Source organism: Schistocerca serialis, chromosome 1 (genome assembly GCF_023864345.2).
Source record: "Schistocerca serialis cubense isolate TAMUIC-IGC-003099 chromosome 1, iqSchSeri2.2, whole genome shotgun sequence".
Classification (NCBI taxonomy): Eukaryota; Metazoa; Arthropoda; class Insecta; order Orthoptera; family Acrididae; genus Schistocerca; species Schistocerca serialis.
This window is the reverse complement of record NC_064638.1, coordinates 147794393-147814045: the sequence shown is the minus strand read 5'-3', so window position 1 is coordinate 147814045 and position 19653 is coordinate 147794393. Positions and strand designations below refer to the sequence as shown.

General features: G+C 45.8%; 14 non-coding genes across 14 annotated transcripts; all 14 read left to right on the top strand.

Moving 5' to 3' along the window:
* Positions 1–11687: 11687 nt before the first annotated feature.
* On the top strand, positions 11688–11760 carry Trnar-ccu (transfer RNA arginine (anticodon CCU)). The gene has a single exon. It is a non-coding gene; the product is annotated as a tRNA-Arg (tRNA).
* Positions 11761–12262: 502 nt separating this feature from the next.
* Positions 12263–12335, top strand: Trnar-ccu (transfer RNA arginine (anticodon CCU)). Its single transcript has one exon. It is a non-coding gene; the product is annotated as a tRNA-Arg (tRNA).
* A 502-nt stretch (positions 12336–12837) lies between these two features.
* Trnar-ccu (transfer RNA arginine (anticodon CCU)) lies at positions 12838–12910 on the top strand. Its single transcript has one exon. It is a non-coding gene; the product is annotated as a tRNA-Arg (tRNA).
* A 502-nt stretch (positions 12911–13412) lies between these two features.
* Trnar-ccu (transfer RNA arginine (anticodon CCU)) lies at positions 13413–13485 on the top strand. The gene has a single exon. It is a non-coding gene; the product is annotated as a tRNA-Arg (tRNA).
* Positions 13486–13987: 502 nt separating this feature from the next.
* Trnar-ccu (transfer RNA arginine (anticodon CCU)) lies at positions 13988–14060 on the top strand. The gene has a single exon. It is a non-coding gene; the product is annotated as a tRNA-Arg (tRNA).
* A 502-nt stretch (positions 14061–14562) lies between these two features.
* Positions 14563–14635, top strand: Trnar-ccu (transfer RNA arginine (anticodon CCU)). The gene has a single exon. It is a non-coding gene; the product is annotated as a tRNA-Arg (tRNA).
* A 502-nt stretch (positions 14636–15137) lies between these two features.
* Positions 15138–15210, top strand: Trnar-ccu (transfer RNA arginine (anticodon CCU)). Its single transcript has one exon. It is a non-coding gene; the product is annotated as a tRNA-Arg (tRNA).
* A 502-nt stretch (positions 15211–15712) lies between these two features.
* Trnar-ccu (transfer RNA arginine (anticodon CCU)) lies at positions 15713–15785 on the top strand. The gene has a single exon. It is a non-coding gene; the product is annotated as a tRNA-Arg (tRNA).
* A 502-nt stretch (positions 15786–16287) lies between these two features.
* On the top strand, positions 16288–16360 carry Trnar-ccu (transfer RNA arginine (anticodon CCU)). Its single transcript has one exon. It is a non-coding gene; the product is annotated as a tRNA-Arg (tRNA).
* Positions 16361–16862: 502 nt separating this feature from the next.
* On the top strand, positions 16863–16935 carry Trnar-ccu (transfer RNA arginine (anticodon CCU)). Its single transcript has one exon. It is a non-coding gene; the product is annotated as a tRNA-Arg (tRNA).
* A 502-nt stretch (positions 16936–17437) lies between these two features.
* On the top strand, positions 17438–17510 carry Trnar-ccu (transfer RNA arginine (anticodon CCU)). Its single transcript has one exon. It is a non-coding gene; the product is annotated as a tRNA-Arg (tRNA).
* A 502-nt stretch (positions 17511–18012) lies between these two features.
* Trnar-ccu (transfer RNA arginine (anticodon CCU)) lies at positions 18013–18085 on the top strand. The gene has a single exon. It is a non-coding gene; the product is annotated as a tRNA-Arg (tRNA).
* A 502-nt stretch (positions 18086–18587) lies between these two features.
* On the top strand, positions 18588–18660 carry Trnar-ccu (transfer RNA arginine (anticodon CCU)). Its single transcript has one exon. It is a non-coding gene; the product is annotated as a tRNA-Arg (tRNA).
* Positions 18661–19162: 502 nt separating this feature from the next.
* On the top strand, positions 19163–19235 carry Trnar-ccu (transfer RNA arginine (anticodon CCU)). The gene has a single exon. It is a non-coding gene; the product is annotated as a tRNA-Arg (tRNA).
* The last annotated feature ends 418 nt before the right edge of the window (positions 19236–19653 follow it).

Below are 19653 nucleotides of genomic sequence, written 5' to 3'. Positions count from 1 at the left end.
TAGATCCTCTATATACTCCTTCCACCTTTCTGCTTTCCCTTCTTTGCTTAGAACTGGGTTTCCATCTGAGCTGTTGATATTCATACAAGTGGTTCTCTTATATCCAAAGCTCTCTTTAATTTTCCTGTAGGCAGTATCTATCTTACCCCTAGTGAGATAGGCCTCTACATCCTTACATTTGTCCTCTAGCCATCCCTGCTTAGCAATTTTGCACTTCCTGTCGATCTCATTTTTGAGACGTTTGTATTCCTTTTTGCCTGCTTCATTTACTGCGTTTTTGTATTTTCTCCTTTCATCAATTAAATTCAATATTTCTTCTGTTACCCAAGGATTTCTACTAGCCCTCGTCTTTTTACCTACTTGATCCTCTGCTGCCTTCACTACTTCATCCCTCAAAGCTACCCATTCTTCTTCTACTGTATTTCTTCCCCCCATTCCTGTCAATTGTTCCCTTATGCTCTCCCTGAAACTCTGTACAACCTCTGGTTCTTTCAGTTTATCCAGGTCCCATCTCCTTAAATTCCCACCTTTTTGCAGTTTCTTCAGTTTTAATCTACTGGTCATAACCAATAGATTGTGGTCAGAGTCCACATCTGCCGCTGGAAATGTCTTACAATTTAAAACGTGGTTCCTAAATCTTTGTCTTACCATTATTGCGCATCTACAAAATATAAATATTAATGGCGGTGTGCGAAATAAATGTGCCGAAATCGGAGAAAAGCGTCCATCTTGGCTCGCTTCTAAAATAAATTGGTGCCTTCCCTTTGACAGAAATAACTGAGGGACTTTGTATATTATAGTCGATGCATCCGTTCACAGTACTTAATTTTAATTAATTCTTCATTAATTTATTTATTATGTTTCAAATTCTTCGTTTGTAAATGCCGTTCTTCCCGCAGATGTACCTGTTTAAGTCCTAGACTATGAAAGTAGGCAATTAACGGAAACAGTGTAGAACATTTTCGTAGCATCTGCGCTAAGTTTTGGTAAAAATATTCAAATTTCATTACCTAATAAAACTGATTTCAAGATGTAATTCATAACCTCAATAAATAGCTTTCGTAATGTCATTAATGTTCTACGTAAACAAATGTAAACCAATGACATATTTTATTTTTATATTTTAGACGTTAAATCAATATTGGTCAATAAAATTAATTTTCAGTTGGAGCCATCGGAAAACGAAAGGCATACACAATTCCCTACCCCCCACCTCCCACAGAAAAAAAATTGTAAATCCTCAGATGTGTTTTTGAATGCCTGGTTCAGGCACTTCCTTGGTTTTCGATTGGGAGAATCCCAATTCCATAGTTTAAAGCCGAAAATATTTTGTTTATCGTGTACCACATGATCTACAACTTTAATTGGTTGTCTGACTGGTTTGGGGGAGAGGACCAAACAGCGAGGTCACCGGTCCCATCAGGTTACGGAAGGATGGGGAAGGAATTCGGCCACGCCCTCTCAAAGGAACCATCCCGGCATTTGCCTGAAGCGATTTAGGGAAATCACGGAAAACCTAAATCAAGATGGCCGGAAGCGGATTTGAACAGTCGTGCTCCCGAATGCGAAACCAGTGTGCTAACCACTGCACCACGTCGTTCGGTATGCTTTTAATATACTTCACCTTCACAATCTTTAAGTTTCGTAATTTCCTTTGTTATTGTAACAAATTCTCGATTTTTAGAGCCGGCCGCTGTGACCGAGCGGTTCTAGGCGCTTCAGTCTGGGACCGCACGACCGCTACGGTAGCAACTTCGAATGCTGCCTCGGGCATGGATGTGTCTGATGTCCTTAGGTTAGTTAGGTCTAAGTTCTAGGGGACTGATGACCTCAGATGTTAAGTCCCATAGTGCTCGGAGTCATGTGAACCTTCTTTTCGATTTTTAGAAACGAATTTGTATTAACCGGTTGACTAAAAAGACTTTCATCTCTAAGAGTAAAAGAGCAACATACAGACTTACCGTCATCTGACTGATAAATGTTCAAAACATGAAGGAACATATTTGATAATCGATCATGAAATAAATCAGTGGAAATGGTAACCGGGAGAGCTTACTTCATGCAGCGGAAATCACTGAGTAAGAAAGAGATGCACGGTGCAGTTCCCACACGTAGCTACCAGCAATTCCGTCATTATCCGGATGTGTAAGAATAATCACCAGTATCCCCGTCAATACGCCCCTGCTCTCTCGGCAGGCCCGCGGGCATCCGGTAAAGGCAAAGAAAAATGCAGCACTCATTAGAGGTCATTAACGTCTTCAGCGCCATTCCTGTTTGGCAGGAAGACGCACGTTCATTGTCGACCTTCTTAACATTCCCCGGAGGTGTCTACGAGATTTTAATTAAAACCGCAACGCAACCGCTTTACATCTCAAAGTGTGGTCTTTGTCGGCGACCACGGCGGGCGAACAATTAGATTGCTTTGTGGCTGACGTCTCCATTGAGTGAGTCACGGTTCGTTAGGCTGGCGCTCGAGCGTGAAATACTGCGACGGAGCGCGCGATTAAAATCCCAGGCGCGCCGCAGGTATCCCCGGGCGATCACGAGCGCCGCGGCCGCCTTCGCCTAATCAAGCGCTGTCCTTTGAGGCCGCAGCCGTGTGTACGCCGCCGCCGCCGCCGCCGCCGACAACAACGCGCGGAAACGTCGGGCTGCCTGGCGCCGCCGGCTCTGCGTACGCAGCGCGGCTCCGCCTCTGTCGCCAGTGTTTGCCTCCGAGACCCGTGAAGCTACCGTCAGGGGCCCCGTGTTAAATAGATACCAGGCCCAAACCCACAAACTACAACTACTGGTGTCTGTGCTCACTCCGTCTGTTATATTCCGATCCACGAACAGTGGCTGTTCCCGCATGTCGATGCATTGATGGGGATTGCATTATTGATGATTTGACGATTCCAAATGACAGTTGCAGTAAGCGAATGCGCGTGCTTTGTGCTTGAAGAAAGCGTATATCATGCAAATTATGTCCTTCGTTTGCTTACTCAAAATTTACACTACTGTTCATTCAAATTGCTACACCACGAAGATGACGTGCTACAGACGCGAAATTTAACCGTCAGGAAGAAGATGCTGTGATACGCAAATGATTAGCTTTTCAGAGAAATTCACTCAAGTTTGGCGCCGCTGGTGACACCTGCAGCGTGTTGATATGAGGAAAGTTTCCAACCGATTTCTCATACACAAACAGCAGTTGACCGGCGTTGCCTGGTGAAACGTTGTTGTGATGCCTCGTGTAATGAGGGGAAATGCGTACCATCACGTTTCCGACTTTGATGAAGGTCTGATTGTAGCCTATCGCGATTGCGGTTTATCGTATCGCGACATTGCTGCTCGCGTTGATCGAGATCCAATGACTGTTAGCAGAATATGGAATCGATAGGTTCAGGAGGGTAATACGGAACGCCGTGCTGGATACCAACGGCCTCGTATCAGTAGCAGTCAGACATCTTATCCGTATGGCTGTAACGGATCATTCAGCCACGTCTCGATCCCTGAGTCAACAGATGGGGACGTTTGCAAGACAAAAACTATCTGCATGAACAGTTCGACGACGTTTCCAGCAGCAGGGAGAAGCTCGTTTCCATTTTTGAAGCGATGAATACGCTGAAGTTGTTTCTTCAGTTTCATGAGGTAGTGCAGTACACTTCAGAGTTGGTCGTTCCATCACGAGGGAGGATATCTAACAGAACAGCCCCTTCAGAGTCCCAGAAGACCGTCGCCATGGTTTTCCCATCTGAGTGAACTTATTCTCTTGAGGAGGGGTGTTTTGGCGCCATTCCATGGACCGTCATTTTGTTTCCGCTTCGAAGTGATGAACCCACGTTTCAACGCCTTTGACGAAATTCTACAAAAAAACTGTCACGATCAGCCTCGAAACGCGCAAGAATCTCCGCACTGACAGTCTTTCGTTGCCGTTTATGGTCTTCTAATAGGAAGGAAGACAGCCGAACACACACTTTTGTGTACCCCAACTGGTGCGCGGATTTTTCAGCACTACCAACAGAGGCGTCCAGCTATGCAGCGAGGTGTTTGATGGTGATCTGACGATCAACTCGAATGAGAGTCACGGCTGTATGCGGCTGCCCGGCACACGGGAGATCGGACAGGTTTGCGCGACCTTGTTTCCACAATGAGGAACTCACCTTGCTTTGTCCGCCGCCAGGTCTCCATAGACAGTCTGCAAGCGCCTATGAATATCTGCAACGCTCTGATTTTTCTCCGAAAGAAACTCAATGACGGTTGTCTGCTTGGAACGCACCTCTGTTACAGACTCCGTACTGATGGCTACGTACAGCGCCGCCACGTATCCAAACCTCGTGAAACTATGAGGGCTGAAGAGGGAATATTCCACGATGTCCCACAATAAATTCCGCCTTTTCTTAACCGAAGTTGGCCGCAGAAAAGGTGTTGCACTGCTTCTTAGACGGCCCTCGTACAGAATTAGCTGTGCCATACACATAGTACGGCAGGATGTACAGACAGGCAACTGAAATTCAAAAGAACCAAACAAAAACAACTTAAGCAGATAAGGAGGACTGAAATTAGGCGAGCTATGGCCCTCAGTGCTAAGTAAAGCATTTAGTAACAAACTCCCATGAGACACGTTGGCAAGCTTCCGCGACCTTAGGCACACGTCAGATGACGTCACGACCCGAGCGTTGTGCTATCACGTATAACAGTGTAGCCAAATGGTGCGCCGAAAGGCCAACTAGTGGAAAGTTTTGTAGGTTTTTGACAAGCCCTCCATATGTTGTCGAGGGTGCTGAATCCGAATAATCAATGCACCACCTAAATTTCGGCTCGGACATGAGTTAAAAATGGAGGAAGACAAGAAAGAATAGGACTTCTTCGGTTTTTCGCTTATAGCTTCTAACCAATGAAAATTTCCGAAAAATTGACCACTTACGAAAGTAGGAAGGATAAAATATGTTGCGAATAGAGTTAGTAGCGAACAAATAATAAATTTAAATTTCATGCATTATTCACGCACCTCATTGTTCGTAACGTCACATAGATTATGCAGAGCCGGCCGTTGTGGCCTAGCGGTTCTAGGCGCTTCAGTCTGGAACAGCGCGACTGCTAAGGTCAGGTTCGAATCCTGCCTCGGGCTTGGATGTGTGTGATGTCCTTAGGTTAGTTAAGTTTAAGTAGTTCTAAGTTCTAGGGGACTGATGACCTCAGATGTTGAGTCCCATAGTGCTCAGAGCCATTTGAACCATTTTTCATTATGTAGATAGGTCGTTATTAGTCCCACAGCAACCGCTGCGTGACAGTAAGGGTATGTGTACCAAGTTTGTTTAAAATCAGTGGAAAGGTTTAGGGAAGGATGTGAAACATACATACACACATTTTTGTAATATATACGGATTAATTTATTAACATTTCGGAGTGACTCATCGCCATGGTAACTATGGTGGGTCGTTTGCTGCTAAAAAATAGCAACAAAGCTGCAGAAATTCTCTCTTCGTCTTTTTCTGCAGCTTTTGCCAGAGCCATCATTTATCCTCATTTTTACGTAATTGCATTGCTAATTACAAAGCAACACATGTGGCACAAAATAAATTTTGGCGAAGTAAATCAAATTTTTCTGTATATTTAAGAGAAAAATAATAAGCGATAAGTAAGATCTCGATAGAAAAATTTTGTTAATGAATTGAAATCTGTCTGAAAATTGTATTGTATTTGGGTAATACTGTCTATTAGGCAAGGTTAATTTGGTGCCTGCGAACTCTTGGATCGCCGGCGTTCACGTAGAGTGCAGACAACGCTGCCATCGCGCAGGTAACGAGACAGCAGGTAACAAGAGGGTGCCAATTCGCTTTGGATTCTCGATTACTCGCCGCAGTAATTACGGCTGGTGCTACATACGCCGACAGAGATCGCTGCTAATGGCCATGCCCTCAACGGAACTAACCATATTCATCCGCAACTCCATGTAAGTTATCGCCCAGAGCGATCCATGGTACAAGGTACGGCACCTCACCAAACAACAAGAGGCAACAGCCAGAATTCACTTCCTTCTGCACCAAATCGAAGTAAGTGTGATGGAGCATCACAACAGACGCTGGGCCAAAATACTAGTAACACTGCAGTGAGGTGTTTTAATATGGGATGCCGTCTGCATTTTGAACAAGAAGCGGAAAAGACTGCCGCCATTGACAATGCTAGCTGACAACGTTCATATACCTATGGACAAGGCCAACGTTCTGGTTAATACATTTGAAGCCAACTTCGACCCTTGCATGAGCCGATTACTCAAGCCAATATCTATGTGATGGAAGAACGTCTTCCAGTTTTCCTTGCTGCTGAGAGAGAAGATGAAGAAGAAGAGGAAGCTACCATCACAGACCCGAAAGTCTAGCGGTACCTAAAAGCCCCTCTAAGAAGAAAGCTCAAGAACACGATGCAATCAAAGCCTAGATGCTCAGAGCGGCACCCAGGAGCGATCACATACCACGCTTACACGTTCTCTACCATTATGCAGCAGAAAATATACCGCATAGCGAGGAAACGAGCAGCTGCTGTTGTGGTTCCTGAACCTGGCATAAACCGGATAGAACTAACGATCTACCAGGCAGTTAGTTACTGCCAAAGCTGAACCGATGCCTTTGACACTATCCACTTGCAACAGCTGGATCACTACCTCAAGCAAGTACCTCAAGCAAGACGACATCCTAGTTGAAGAACAAATTGACTTCAATGTTCGACACTCCACCCCACATGAGCTGCTACGATTAGGAGAAGACGCCACGATCACCTTCGATTACAAGGAATACTGAGGTATGGTTTTATTAGCAGTCACATGCGCTTTCGACATGGTGTGGCAACGTGCAATAATGTACAAGCTCTACACTGAAGGAATGGCTGCATCGTTGGTGGCGCTCCTCGCAGGTTACCTCGAGAGCAGAGTATTTCTTCGTCAGGATCGACACCGGTAAATCTGTGGCCCGAGAAATGAACGCAGGAGAGCCACAAGTGTCGGTCACAGAGCCTGTCGCCCACACAACCTATACTGCCGACCTCCCTACGTCACCACTGTGAACCAAATATGTTTACGCACATGGCACCGCTTTAAATTTGCCGTAGTTGGTTGCCACAAGCCATTCAAACGGTGGCATTAAGACGCCTACACCGATCTCGATCCCTTGACAGCAGAGTGGAGCATTTGTTTTAACGTCGCCGAATGCTTGACAGTGCAACTGACCAAGAGTACCCTCCAAGCATCAATAACATTCTACTCACCAACAGACCGACCACGTGCGCACTAACGGTGAAATATCTTGGAGTGACAGTGGGCCGCCTTGTACTTTGGAAATATCATGTTTACGGCATCCACAAGAAGACAACCAACAACGAGGGCGCCCTTTATCCGCTCAGCAATGAAGCATCGGCTCTCTCCGTTAAATGCGGTGTTGACTCATCACGCAGCGTCAGGCAAGCTCGCGCTAGTCAGATTCAAGGAGTTGCAAAGCAGATTTATGACAAGGTGAGGAACTACCAAGATTCTAGGATTGGTTGCCCTGGGAGGCGGAATGAACCGAATGATCGCTAAAAGCTGAAGCCAAGCTCCACACATACATAAAACATCGTGATGAAATAAACACACAACACACAATAGTAGATACGCACCTTCTAAACACTGCAGTGTAAGTACATTACAATAACCCTCTAGAAGATGCAGAAGACATAACGAACCTTGCAAAACTAAAATGGTCTAGTTGGTGGAACCATGGACACAATTCAGACAGAAGCTCAACTGTAAAAGTAACAGATGATATTAAGAACTTTCAGCTATTTGCTTTTGCCAGCTTGTCTACAAGTGGATATTATGAGTAAAAGTATACAAATTTTCCCATGCAAATGTATGTCTTCGTGAATGTAGAGCAAAGGTCAACCACCTTTTCACTATCTACTAAGCGAAGCACACTGCTCATCAAAAGGTGGTAAAAAATATGGCTCTGAGCACTATGGGACTCAACATCTGAGCTCATCAGTCCCCTACAACTTAGAACTACTTAAACCTAACTAACCTTAGGACATCACACACATCCATGCCCGAGGCAGGATTCGAACCTGCGACCGTAGCGGTCACGCGGTTCCAAACTGAAGCGCCTAGAACCACACGGCCACACCGGCCGGCAAAAGGCGGTGAACCAAAAACATGATTAATGAAAGGCAAGTGATACAGTTGATTCATTTTGCACACAAATGTGAATGAAAAGAATAATGGCAAATACGTAACATTTAAAAAAGATATCAAAGAAAAACATTCATACAAATTTCCAAGTACAAAAGATAGTATCCAACACATGATCCCAATTTACAAAATGAAAAGCTGATTATTAATAAATGTAATCAAAAAATATTGAAACATATTTAAAACCGCTACATACAGGTCAATCGCTGATAAAAAAAAGTGAGACACGAGTAAAATTTCTAGCAATGAACAACTCCGCAATTATTAAAACACTGATAATAATATACCAAAAACGGCAAATTATAAATTTTGTATACTGATCAGTCAGAACATTATGACCACCTATCTGAAAGACAGTATGTCCATTTCTGACACGGATAACAGCTGCGACGCATCGTGGTATGGAAGCCATGATATCTTGGAAGTGGCTACACACAAGTAGCCCAATTCCCGTAAACACCGGAGAGGTGGAAGATAAGCTTTGACGCCATCAATCATATCACAGATGCGTTCGGTCAGGTCATGATCCGGGAAGTTGGGGGGCCAACACATCAATTGGAACTCGCCGCTGTTTTCTTCGAAATACTCCATCACGCTCCTTCCACTTGTAACAAGCGCATTATGTTGTTGAAAAATTCCACTGTCGTCAGCAAACGTATCGTCATGAACGGGTGTACATGGTCTGCGATGCAGCGTACAACATGCTCTGGGGAACATTCAAGTTGATATCCGTGGGTAATGTGCAGCTCGTGCAATGCACCGTGACGGCCAAAGAATATTGCAGCCGCCGCCACCTTCACTGCGTCCCGCAGTAGAGGTGTGGAGGAGCTGTTCCCCTATAAGACGAAGGATTGAGGCCCACCCTTCGCCATGGTGGAGAAGGTATCGGGATTCATTAGACCACGCAACACTCCGCCATGTGGCAACGTCCAGATCCGAAGGTCACAGGCCTATTTCAAAAGCAGGAGCCGATGCCATGGTGTTAACGCTGACAAATGCATGGGACGTCGGCTAAGCAGGCCATTCCTTAATAGTGTTCGTTGCCCTGTGTGTGTTCGGACAGATTACTAATCTTCCCAGTATTAAAGACATGTTGGTCCCGCTATAGCTGGCTGATTCTACTGTTTTATAAGTCCACCCAGCTGAGCCGCAGTAAAATTTGCTGTTTTGAAGAGCGCGCCGCAGCGCGTAGTGTACAGCAGTCGCCCTCCGTTGCTGGCGGTGGCGCCGCTGTGGCAATCGCAGCTTTGGTGTCTCCCTCTGGTGTGAAAGGGGAAAGGTAGCCTGTTGACGTGCATTTAAGGGGCGCTATGAGTTCGGCAGTCAGTCGGTCGTGTGGAGTGCCAATCAGTCAGTCGGAGGCAGTTGGTCAGCCAGGGCAGTCTGTCAGTCTGGGCGAGTCTGGTCAGTTTGCTCAGCCAAGTTAGTCTGGGTCTGTCTCTCATCGGCATTGGCGAGGCGGTTAGTGTGTGCCGGTCCTCCGGAGTGCTAGTATGTGTTAGACCGCCAGTCTCCTCGAGTTTGCTCAGGCAATGAGGATAGGTGGTTGGATCGATCGGTTGGTCGGTCGCGCACTGCGACACAAGATGACTTGTCCGCCTGGAGCGTCGGCGCATGTGAGGTCGCCACGTGAGTCCACTGGCCGTTTCTTATAGCGTGGGATATTGGTTTCGCGGCAAAAACGAGAGCAACAGGAGTCAACCCACAACGTCGGCCTGGCCGGTGCGAGCTGCGACGCCGTGAGACGGGAGATCGGAGCGCCTTCCTGCGTCCGTTAAAGCGGCTGGCAGCGGACGGTTCGGGAGAGCGTTTTGGAGGTGCTGCGCCAGGTCTTCGCTAGACATTGCAGCTTATTAGAAGTGACTGGACATAGGTTGTGTCATTTAGTTGTTAAATTCTTCTTGTTTTATTGGTCAGTCTCTTCTCCCCAGCCTGCTCGTCTGTCTCTCGTTCGCGTTTGTTAGGTAGTGTTTGTCTGTCTGTCTGTCGTACGTTAATAGCTGCCTCTGTCATGTTTGTCGGATTCGGTTGACGAATTTATTGCTTAAAAGCCGAATTCTTGAAATATGTTACTATCTTGCTTATCATCTTGCGAGGTGGTATATATGTAATGTAGAGCATGTTGAACATTTGAAGTAAGTCTGCATTTATTTAAATAGATATTTTAGTTTATAAGCTTACCACCCTTCCACCGTAAGAGCCGTTAAAAATTTGCACTTTCGGTGGCAAATATTTTGAGGGTTATACCATTTCCAATCCTCTTATGGGGTGCATAGTTTACATGTTTGTGTGAGTTGTAAAAATTTTTTTTAAAGTAATCTGGTGTGTTGCTCATTGGCACCAGTGCACTCATTCAGAGGTTGTTGTGAGCGGTTATGACTACAGCCATGTTGAAACGCAGCAGGCAATCTCCGCAGCCAAAAGGCTCCTACTGTTGATATTGTTCTTTGCCTCTAAATAAAACTGTAACTTGATATTTCGAGGGTGCTTTTCTGCTTATAATTATAAATCTTTTCTGAAAACGCTTTTAGCAATAAAATTAACATTTGTTAAATTGTGACGTCCTATTTCGAGTGTGATTTCAGCTTATAATTTTAAACCTGTTTTGAAAAAGCTTTTAGGAATACATTCACATTTAATAAAAGTAATTTTCCATCAGTTACTTCCTGGCAAGTATTTCCACACTCACCTAGTGTGATTAAATGTGTCAAAGTTCTTGATGAATCGCCAGTAAATAAAATAAATTCTCTTTAAGAAATAAATTTTGAAAGTTAAAAATCACAGTTCACCAGCCTACGGCGTCCGATATCTGTAATAAGAGGTGAATAAGCTACAGCAAAAATGCGGGCATGATTTCACCTCGGTATCGCTACGTGTTGGAACACTGACCACAGCGCACCTAAACAGCAGACAACAGACACAGTTTCCGAAATGCTAGTCCCGAGATCCAATGACATAAAAATCTACATTGTGACCAACACAAATATATGGCGCAAATGCCCCATTCCACACACAGACAGAGCACCCAACATTCTGCTTGATCGGTGCACAACACTGACTACAGATTATTCATCACCACGATATATTCCAGCACTTCACTATATCCCTACATCCAAATATAAATTTAAATGATGGTCTTACTCCAGCACTTCAGTATATCCTTACATACAGGCATATCATGGTCTTACTCCAGCACTTCAGTATATCCTTACATACAGGCATAAATTCAAAAGACCGACTTGGCCGACTTAGCTCGACTGACGCTCGCTGACGCTCGGTTAGAATACTATACATACGACAACAAAACGACATTCGACTACGAGAAACATGAGAATGATGCATTACCCTCGATACGTCAGAGTATGTACAGGCACACAGGAAGGGCTCATGCGACGTCCCGACTCTCTGCAGACGTAGAGTAGCGCATCAGGAAGGGTACACTTGGCAAGTGTTGATTTGAGCGAGCACACCGCCAGCTTAAAGCCAGTCAGCCTCTGTGGCCTAATGGATAAGGCATCGGTCTCCTAAACCGGGGATTGTGGGTTCGAGTCCCACCAGAGGTACACGTTTTACTCACTGGGGCAAAATCAGTCTCACCACATACAGGTGTAATAGTTGAGAAAGTTGGTGTTTGTGAGTGCTTACAGGTATCACAGGTATGACGACGATATGAAAATTCACACTTACTGACAACCTGAAACGAAACGATGGCCATTATCAATCGACCTGTTAGCTGCGGAAGTGTTTCAAAGCGTGATGGCGCTGTGAAAGGAAACGCTATTTTAAAATTACTTGTTGGTAAACGGTATGACCCATATGAATAGTCACTTACCTGTCTTGTGTGCAGGACTTACAGTTCAGAAAGGGAATAGCCTAAGACGGCAGGTATAAGAATTGCCAGCGGAAAGTAGGTGGCTGGACTTCAATATGTCTGAGTATGTACAGGCACACAGGAAAGGCTCATGCGACGTCCCGACTCTCTGCAGACGTAGAGTAGCGCATCAGGAAGGGTACACTTGGCAAGTGTTGATTTGAGCGAGCACACCGCCAGATTAAAGCCAGTCAGCCTCTGTGGCCTAATGGATAAGGCATCGGTCTCCTAAACCGGGGATTGTGGGTTCGAGTCCCACCAGAGGTACACGTTTTACTCACTGGGGCAAAATCAGTCTCACCACATACAGGTGTAATAGTTGAGAAAGTTGGTGTTTGTGAGTGCTTACAGGTATCACAGGTATGACGACGATATGAAAATTCACACTTACTGACAACCTGAAACGAAACGATGGCCATTATCAATCGACCTGTTAGCTGCGGAAGTGTTTCAAAGCGTGATGGCGCTGTGAAAGGAAACGCTATTTTAAAATTACTTGTTGGTAAACGGTATGACCCATATGAATAGTCACTTACCTGTCTTGTGTGCAGGACTTACAGTTCAGAAAGGGAATAGCCTAAGACGGCAGGTATAAGAATTGCCAGCGGAAAGTAGGTGGCTGGACTTCAATATGTCTGAGTATGTACAGGCACACAGGAAAGGCTCATGCGACGTCCCGACTCTCTGCAGACGTAGAGTAGCGCATCAGGAAGGGTACACTTGGCAAGTGTTGATTTGAGCGAGCACACCGCCAGATTAAAGCCAGTCAGCCTCTGTGGCCTAATGGATAAGGCATCGGTCTCCTAAACCGGGGATTGTGGGTTCGAGTCCCACCAGAGGTACACGTTTTACTCACTGGGGCAAAATCAGTCTCACCACATACAGGTGTAATAGTTGAGAAAGTTGGTGTTTGTGAGTGCTTACAGGTATCACAGGTATGACGACGATATGAAAATTCACACTTACTGACAACCTGAAACGAAACGATGGCCATTATCAATCGACCTGTTAGCTGCGGAAGTGTTTCAAAGCGTGATGGCGCTGTGAAAGGAAACGCTATTTTAAAATTACTTGTTGGTAAACGGTATGACCCATATGAATAGTCACTTACCTGTCTTGTGTGCAGGACTTACAGTTCAGAAAGGGAATAGCCTAAGACGGCAGGTATAAGAATTGCCAGCGGAAAGTAGGTGGCTGGACTTCAATATGTCTGAGTATGTACAGGCACACAGGAAAGGCTCATGCGACGTCCCGACTCTCTGCAGACGTAGAGTAGCGCATCAGGAAGGGTACACTTGGCAAGTGTTGATTTGAGCGAGCACACCGCCAGATTAAAGCCAGTCAGCCTCTGTGGCCTAATGGATAAGGCATCGGTCTCCTAAACCGGGGATTGTGGGTTCGAGTCCCACCAGAGGTACACGTTTTACTCACTGGGGCAAAATCAGTCTCACCACATACAGGTGTAATAGTTGAGAAAGTTGGTGTTTGTGAGTGCTTACAGGTATCACAGGTATGACGACGATATGAAAATTCACACTTACTGACAACCTGAAACGAAACGATGGCCATTATCAATCGACCTGTTAGCTGCGGAAGTGTTTCAAAGCGTGATGGCGCTGTGAAAGGAAACGCTATTTTAAAATTACTTGTTGGTAAACGGTATGACCCATATGAATAGTCACTTACCTGTCTTGTGTGCAGGACTTACAGTTCAGAAAGGGAATAGCCTAAGACGGCAGGTATAAGAATTGCCAGCGGAAAGTAGGTGGCTGGACTTCAATATGTCTGAGTATGTACAGGCACACAGGAAAGGCTCATGCGACGTCCCGACTCTCTGCAGACGTAGAGTAGCGCATCAGGAAGGGTACACTTGGCAAGTGTTGATTTGAGCGAGCACACCGCCAGATTAAAGCCAGTCAGCCTCTGTGGCCTAATGGATAAGGCATCGGTCTCCTAAACCGGGGATTGTGGGTTCGAGTCCCACCAGAGGTACACGTTTTACTCACTGGGGCAAAATCAGTCTCACCACATACAGGTGTAATAGTTGAGAAAGTTGGTGTTTGTGAGTGCTTACAGGTATCACAGGTATGACGACGATATGAAAATTCACACTTACTGACAACCTGAAACGAAACGATGGCCATTATCAATCGACCTGTTAGCTGCGGAAGTGTTTCAAAGCGTGATGGCGCTGTGAAAGGAAACGCTATTTTAAAATTACTTGTTGGTAAACGGTATGACCCATATGAATAGTCACTTACCTGTCTTGTGTGCAGGACTTACAGTTCAGAAAGGGAATAGCCTAAGACGGCAGGTATAAGAATTGCCAGCGGAAAGTAGGTGGCTGGACTTCAATATGTCTGAGTATGTACAGGCACACAGGAAAGGCTCATGCGACGTCCCGACTCTCTGCAGACGTAGAGTAGCGCATCAGGAAGGGTACACTTGGCAAGTGTTGATTTGAGCGAGCACACCGCCAGATTAAAGCCAGTCAGCCTCTGTGGCCTAATGGATAAGGCATCGGTCTCCTAAACCGGGGATTGTGGGTTCGAGTCCCACCAGAGGTACACGTTTTACTCACTGGGGCAAAATCAGTCTCACCACATACAGGTGTAATAGTTGAGAAAGTTGGTGTTTGTGAGTGCTTACAGGTATCACAGGTATGACGACGATATGAAAATTCACACTTACTGACAACCTGAAACGAAACGATGGCCATTATCAATCGACCTGTTAGCTGCGGAAGTGTTTCAAAGCGTGATGGCGCTGTGAAAGGAAACGCTATTTTAAAATTACTTGTTGGTAAACGGTATGACCCATATGAATAGTCACTTACCTGTCTTGTGTGCAGGACTTACAGTTCAGAAAGGGAATAGCCTAAGACGGCAGGTATAAGAATTGCCAGCGGAAAGTAGGTGGCTGGACTTCAATATGTCTGAGTATGTACAGGCACACAGGAAAGGCTCATGCGACGTCCCGACTCTCTGCAGACGTAGAGTAGCGCATCAGGAAGGGTACACTTGGCAAGTGTTGATTTGAGCGAGCACACCGCCAGATTAAAGCCAGTCAGCCTCTGTGGCCTAATGGATAAGGCATCGGTCTCCTAAACCGGGGATTGTGGGTTCGAGTCCCACCAGAGGTACACGTTTTACTCACTGGGGCAAAATCAGTCTCACCACATACAGGTGTAATAGTTGAGAAAGTTGGTGTTTGTGAGTGCTTACAGGTATCACAGGTATGACGACGATATGAAAATTCACACTTACTGACAACCTGAAACGAAACGATGGCCATTATCAATCGACCTGTTAGCTGCGGAAGTGTTTCAAAGCGTGATGGCGCTGTGAAAGGAAACGCTATTTTAAAATTACTTGTTGGTAAACGGTATGACCCATATGAATAGTCACTTACCTGTCTTGTGTGCAGGACTTACAGTTCAGAAAGGGAATAGCCTAAGACGGCAGGTATAAGAATTGCCAGCGGAAAGTAGGTGGCTGGACTTCAATATGTCTGAGTATGTACAGGCACACAGGAAAGGCTCATGCGACGTCCCGACTCTCTGCAGACGTAGAGTAGCGCATCAGGAAGGGTACACTTGGCAAGTGTTGATTTGAGCGAGCACACCGCCAGATTAAAGCCAGTCAGCCTCTGTGGCCTAATGGATAAGGCATCGGTCTCCTAAACCGGGGATTGTGGGTTCGAGTCCCACCAGAGGTACACGTTTTACTCACTGGGGCAAAATCAGTCTCACCACATACAGGTGTAATAGTTGAGAAAGTTGGTGTTTGTGAGTGCTTACAGGTATCACAGGTATGACGACGATATGAAAATTCACACTTACTGACAACCTGAAACGAAACGATGGCCATTATCAATCGACCTGTTAGCTGCGGAAGTGTTTCAAAGCGTGATGGCGCTGTGAAAGGAAACGCTATTTTAAAATTACTTGTTGGTAAACGGTATGACCCATATGAATAGTCACTTACCTGTCTTGTGTGCAGGACTTACAGTTCAGAAAGGGAATAGCCTAAGACGGCAGGTATAAGAATTGCCAGCGGAAAGTAGGTGGCTGGACTTCAATATGTCTGAGTATGTACAGGCACACAGGAAAGGCTCATGCGACGTCCCGACTCTCTGCAGACGTAGAGTAGCGCATCAGGAAGGGTACACTTGGCAAGTGTTGATTTGAGCGAGCACACCGCCAGATTAAAGCCAGTCAGCCTCTGTGGCCTAATGGATAAGGCATCGGTCTCCTAAACCGGGGATTGTGGGTTCGAGTCCCACCAGAGGTACACGTTTTACTCACTGGGGCAAAATCAGTCTCACCACATACAGGTGTAATAGTTGAGAAAGTTGGTGTTTGTGAGTGCTTACAGGTATCACAGGTATGACGACGATATGAAAATTCACACTTACTGACAACCTGAAACGAAACGATGGCCATTATCAATCGACCTGTTAGCTGCGGAAGTGTTTCAAAGCGTGATGGCGCTGTGAAAGGAAACGCTATTTTAAAATTACTTGTTGGTAAACGGTATGACCCATATGAATAGTCACTTACCTGTCTTGTGTGCAGGACTTACAGTTCAGAAAGGGAATAGCCTAAGACGGCAGGTATAAGAATTGCCAGCGGAAAGTAGGTGGCTGGACTTCAATATGTCTGAGTATGTACAGGCACACAGGAAAGGCTCATGCGACGTCCCGACTCTCTGCAGACGTAGAGTAGCGCATCAGGAAGGGTACACTTGGCAAGTGTTGATTTGAGCGAGCACACCGCCAGATTAAAGCCAGTCAGCCTCTGTGGCCTAATGGATAAGGCATCGGTCTCCTAAACCGGGGATTGTGGGTTCGAGTCCCACCAGAGGTACACGTTTTACTCACTGGGGCAAAATCAGTCTCACCACATACAGGTGTAATAGTTGAGAAAGTTGGTGTTTGTGAGTGCTTACAGGTATCACAGGTATGACGACGATATGAAAATTCACACTTACTGACAACCTGAAACGAAACGATGGCCATTATCAATCGACCTGTTAGCTGCGGAAGTGTTTCAAAGCGTGATGGCGCTGTGAAAGGAAACGCTATTTTAAAATTACTTGTTGGTAAACGGTATGACCCATATGAATAGTCACTTACCTGTCTTGTGTGCAGGACTTACAGTTCAGAAAGGGAATAGCCTAAGACGGCAGGTATAAGAATTGCCAGCGGAAAGTAGGTGGCTGGACTTCAATATGTCTGAGTATGTACAGGCACACAGGAAAGGCTCATGCGACGTCCCGACTCTCTGCAGACGTAGAGTAGCGCATCAGGAAGGGTACACTTGGCAAGTGTTGATTTGAGCGAGCACACCGCCAGATTAAAGCCAGTCAGCCTCTGTGGCCTAATGGATAAGGCATCGGTCTCCTAAACCGGGGATTGTGGGTTCGAGTCCCACCAGAGGTACACGTTTTACTCACTGGGGCAAAATCAGTCTCACCACATACAGGTGTAATAGTTGAGAAAGTTGGTGTTTGTGAGTGCTTACAGGTATCACAGGTATGACGACGATATGAAAATTCACACTTACTGACAACCTGAAACGAAACGATGGCCATTATCAATCGACCTGTTAGCTGCGGAAGTGTTTCAAAGCGTGATGGCGCTGTGAAAGGAAACGCTATTTTAAAATTACTTGTTGGTAAACGGTATGACCCATATGAATAGTCACTTACCTGTCTTGTGTGCAGGACTTACAGTTCAGAAAGGGAATAGCCTAAGACGGCAGGTATAAGAATTGCCAGCGGAAAGTAGGTGGCTGGACTTCAATATGTCTGAGTATGTACAGGCACACAGGAAAGGCTCATGCGACGTCCCGACTCTCTGCAGACGTAGAGTAGCGCATCAGGAAGGGTACACTTGGCAAGTGTTGATTTGAGCGAGCACACCGCCAGATTAAAGCCAGTCAGCCTCTGTGGCCTAATGGATAAGGCATCGGTCTCCTAAACCGGGGATTGTGGGTTCGAGTCCCACCAGAGGTACACGTTTTACTCACTGGGGCAAAATCAGTCTCACCACATACAGGTGTAATAGTTGAGAAAGTTGGTGTTTGTGAGTGCTTACAGGTATCACAGGTATGACGACGATATGAAAATTCACACTTACTGACAACCTGAAACGAAACGATGGCCATTATCAATCGACCTGTTAGCTGCGGAAGTGTTTCAAAGCGTGATGGCGCTGTGAAAGGAAACGCTATTTTAAAATTACTTGTTGGTAAACGGTATGACCCATATGAATAGTCACTTACCTGTCTTGTGTGCAGGACTTACAGTTCAGAAAGGGAATAGCCTAAGACGGCAGGTATAAGAATTGCCAGCGGAAAGTAGGTGGCTGGACTTCAATATGTCTGAGTATGTACAGGCACACAGGAAAGGCTCATGCGACGTCCCGACTCTCTGCAGACGTAGAGTAGCGCATCAGGAAGGGTACACTTGGCAAGTGTTGATTTGAGCGAGCACACCGCCAGATTAAAGCCAGTCAGCCTCTGTGGCCTAATGGATAAGGCATCGGTCTCCTAAACCGGGGATTGTGGGTTCGAGTCCCACCAGAGGTACACGTTTTACTCACTGGGGCAAAATCAGTCTCACCACATACAGGTGTAATAGTTGAGAAAGTTGGTGTTTGTGAGTGCTTACAGGTATCACAGGTATGACAACGATATGAAAATTCACACTTACTGACAACCTGAAACGAAACGATGGCCATTATCAATCGACCTGTTAGCTGCGGAAGTGTTTCAAAGCGTGATGGCGCTGTGAAAGGAAACGCTATTTTAAAATTACTTGTTGGTAAACGGTATGACCCATATGAATAGTCACTTACCTGTCTTGTGTGCAGGACTTACAGTTCAGAAAGGGAATAGCCTAAGACGGCAGGTATAAGAATTGCCAGCGGAAAGTAGGTGGCTGGACTTCAATATGTCTGAGTATGTACAGGCACACAGGAAAGGCTCATGCGACGTCCCGACTCTCTGCAGACGTAGAGTAGCGCATCAGGAAGGGTACACTTGGCAAGTGTTGATTTGAGCGAGCACACCGCCAGATTAAAGCCAGTCAGCCTCTGTGGCCTAATGGATAAGGCATCGGTCTCCTAAACCGGGGATTGTGGGTTCGAGTCCCACCAGAGGTACACGTTTTACTCACTGGGGCAAAATCAGTCTCACCACATACAGGTGTAATAGTTGAGAAAGTTGGTGTTTGTGAGTGCTTACAGGTATCACAGGTATGACGACGATATGAAAATTCACACTTACTGACAACCTGAAACGAAACGATGGCCATTATCAATCGACCTGTTAGCTGCGGAAGTGTTTCAAAGCGTGATGGCGCTGTGAAAGGAAACGCTATTTTAAAATTACTTGTTGGTAAACGGTATGACCCATATGAATAGTCACTTACCTGTCTTGTGTGCAGGACTTACAGTTCAGAAAGGGAATAGCCTAAGACGGCAGGTATAAGAATTGCCAGCGGAAAGTAGGTGGCTGGACTTCAATATGTCTGAGTATGTACAGGCACACAGGAAAGGCTCATGCGACGTCCCGACTCTC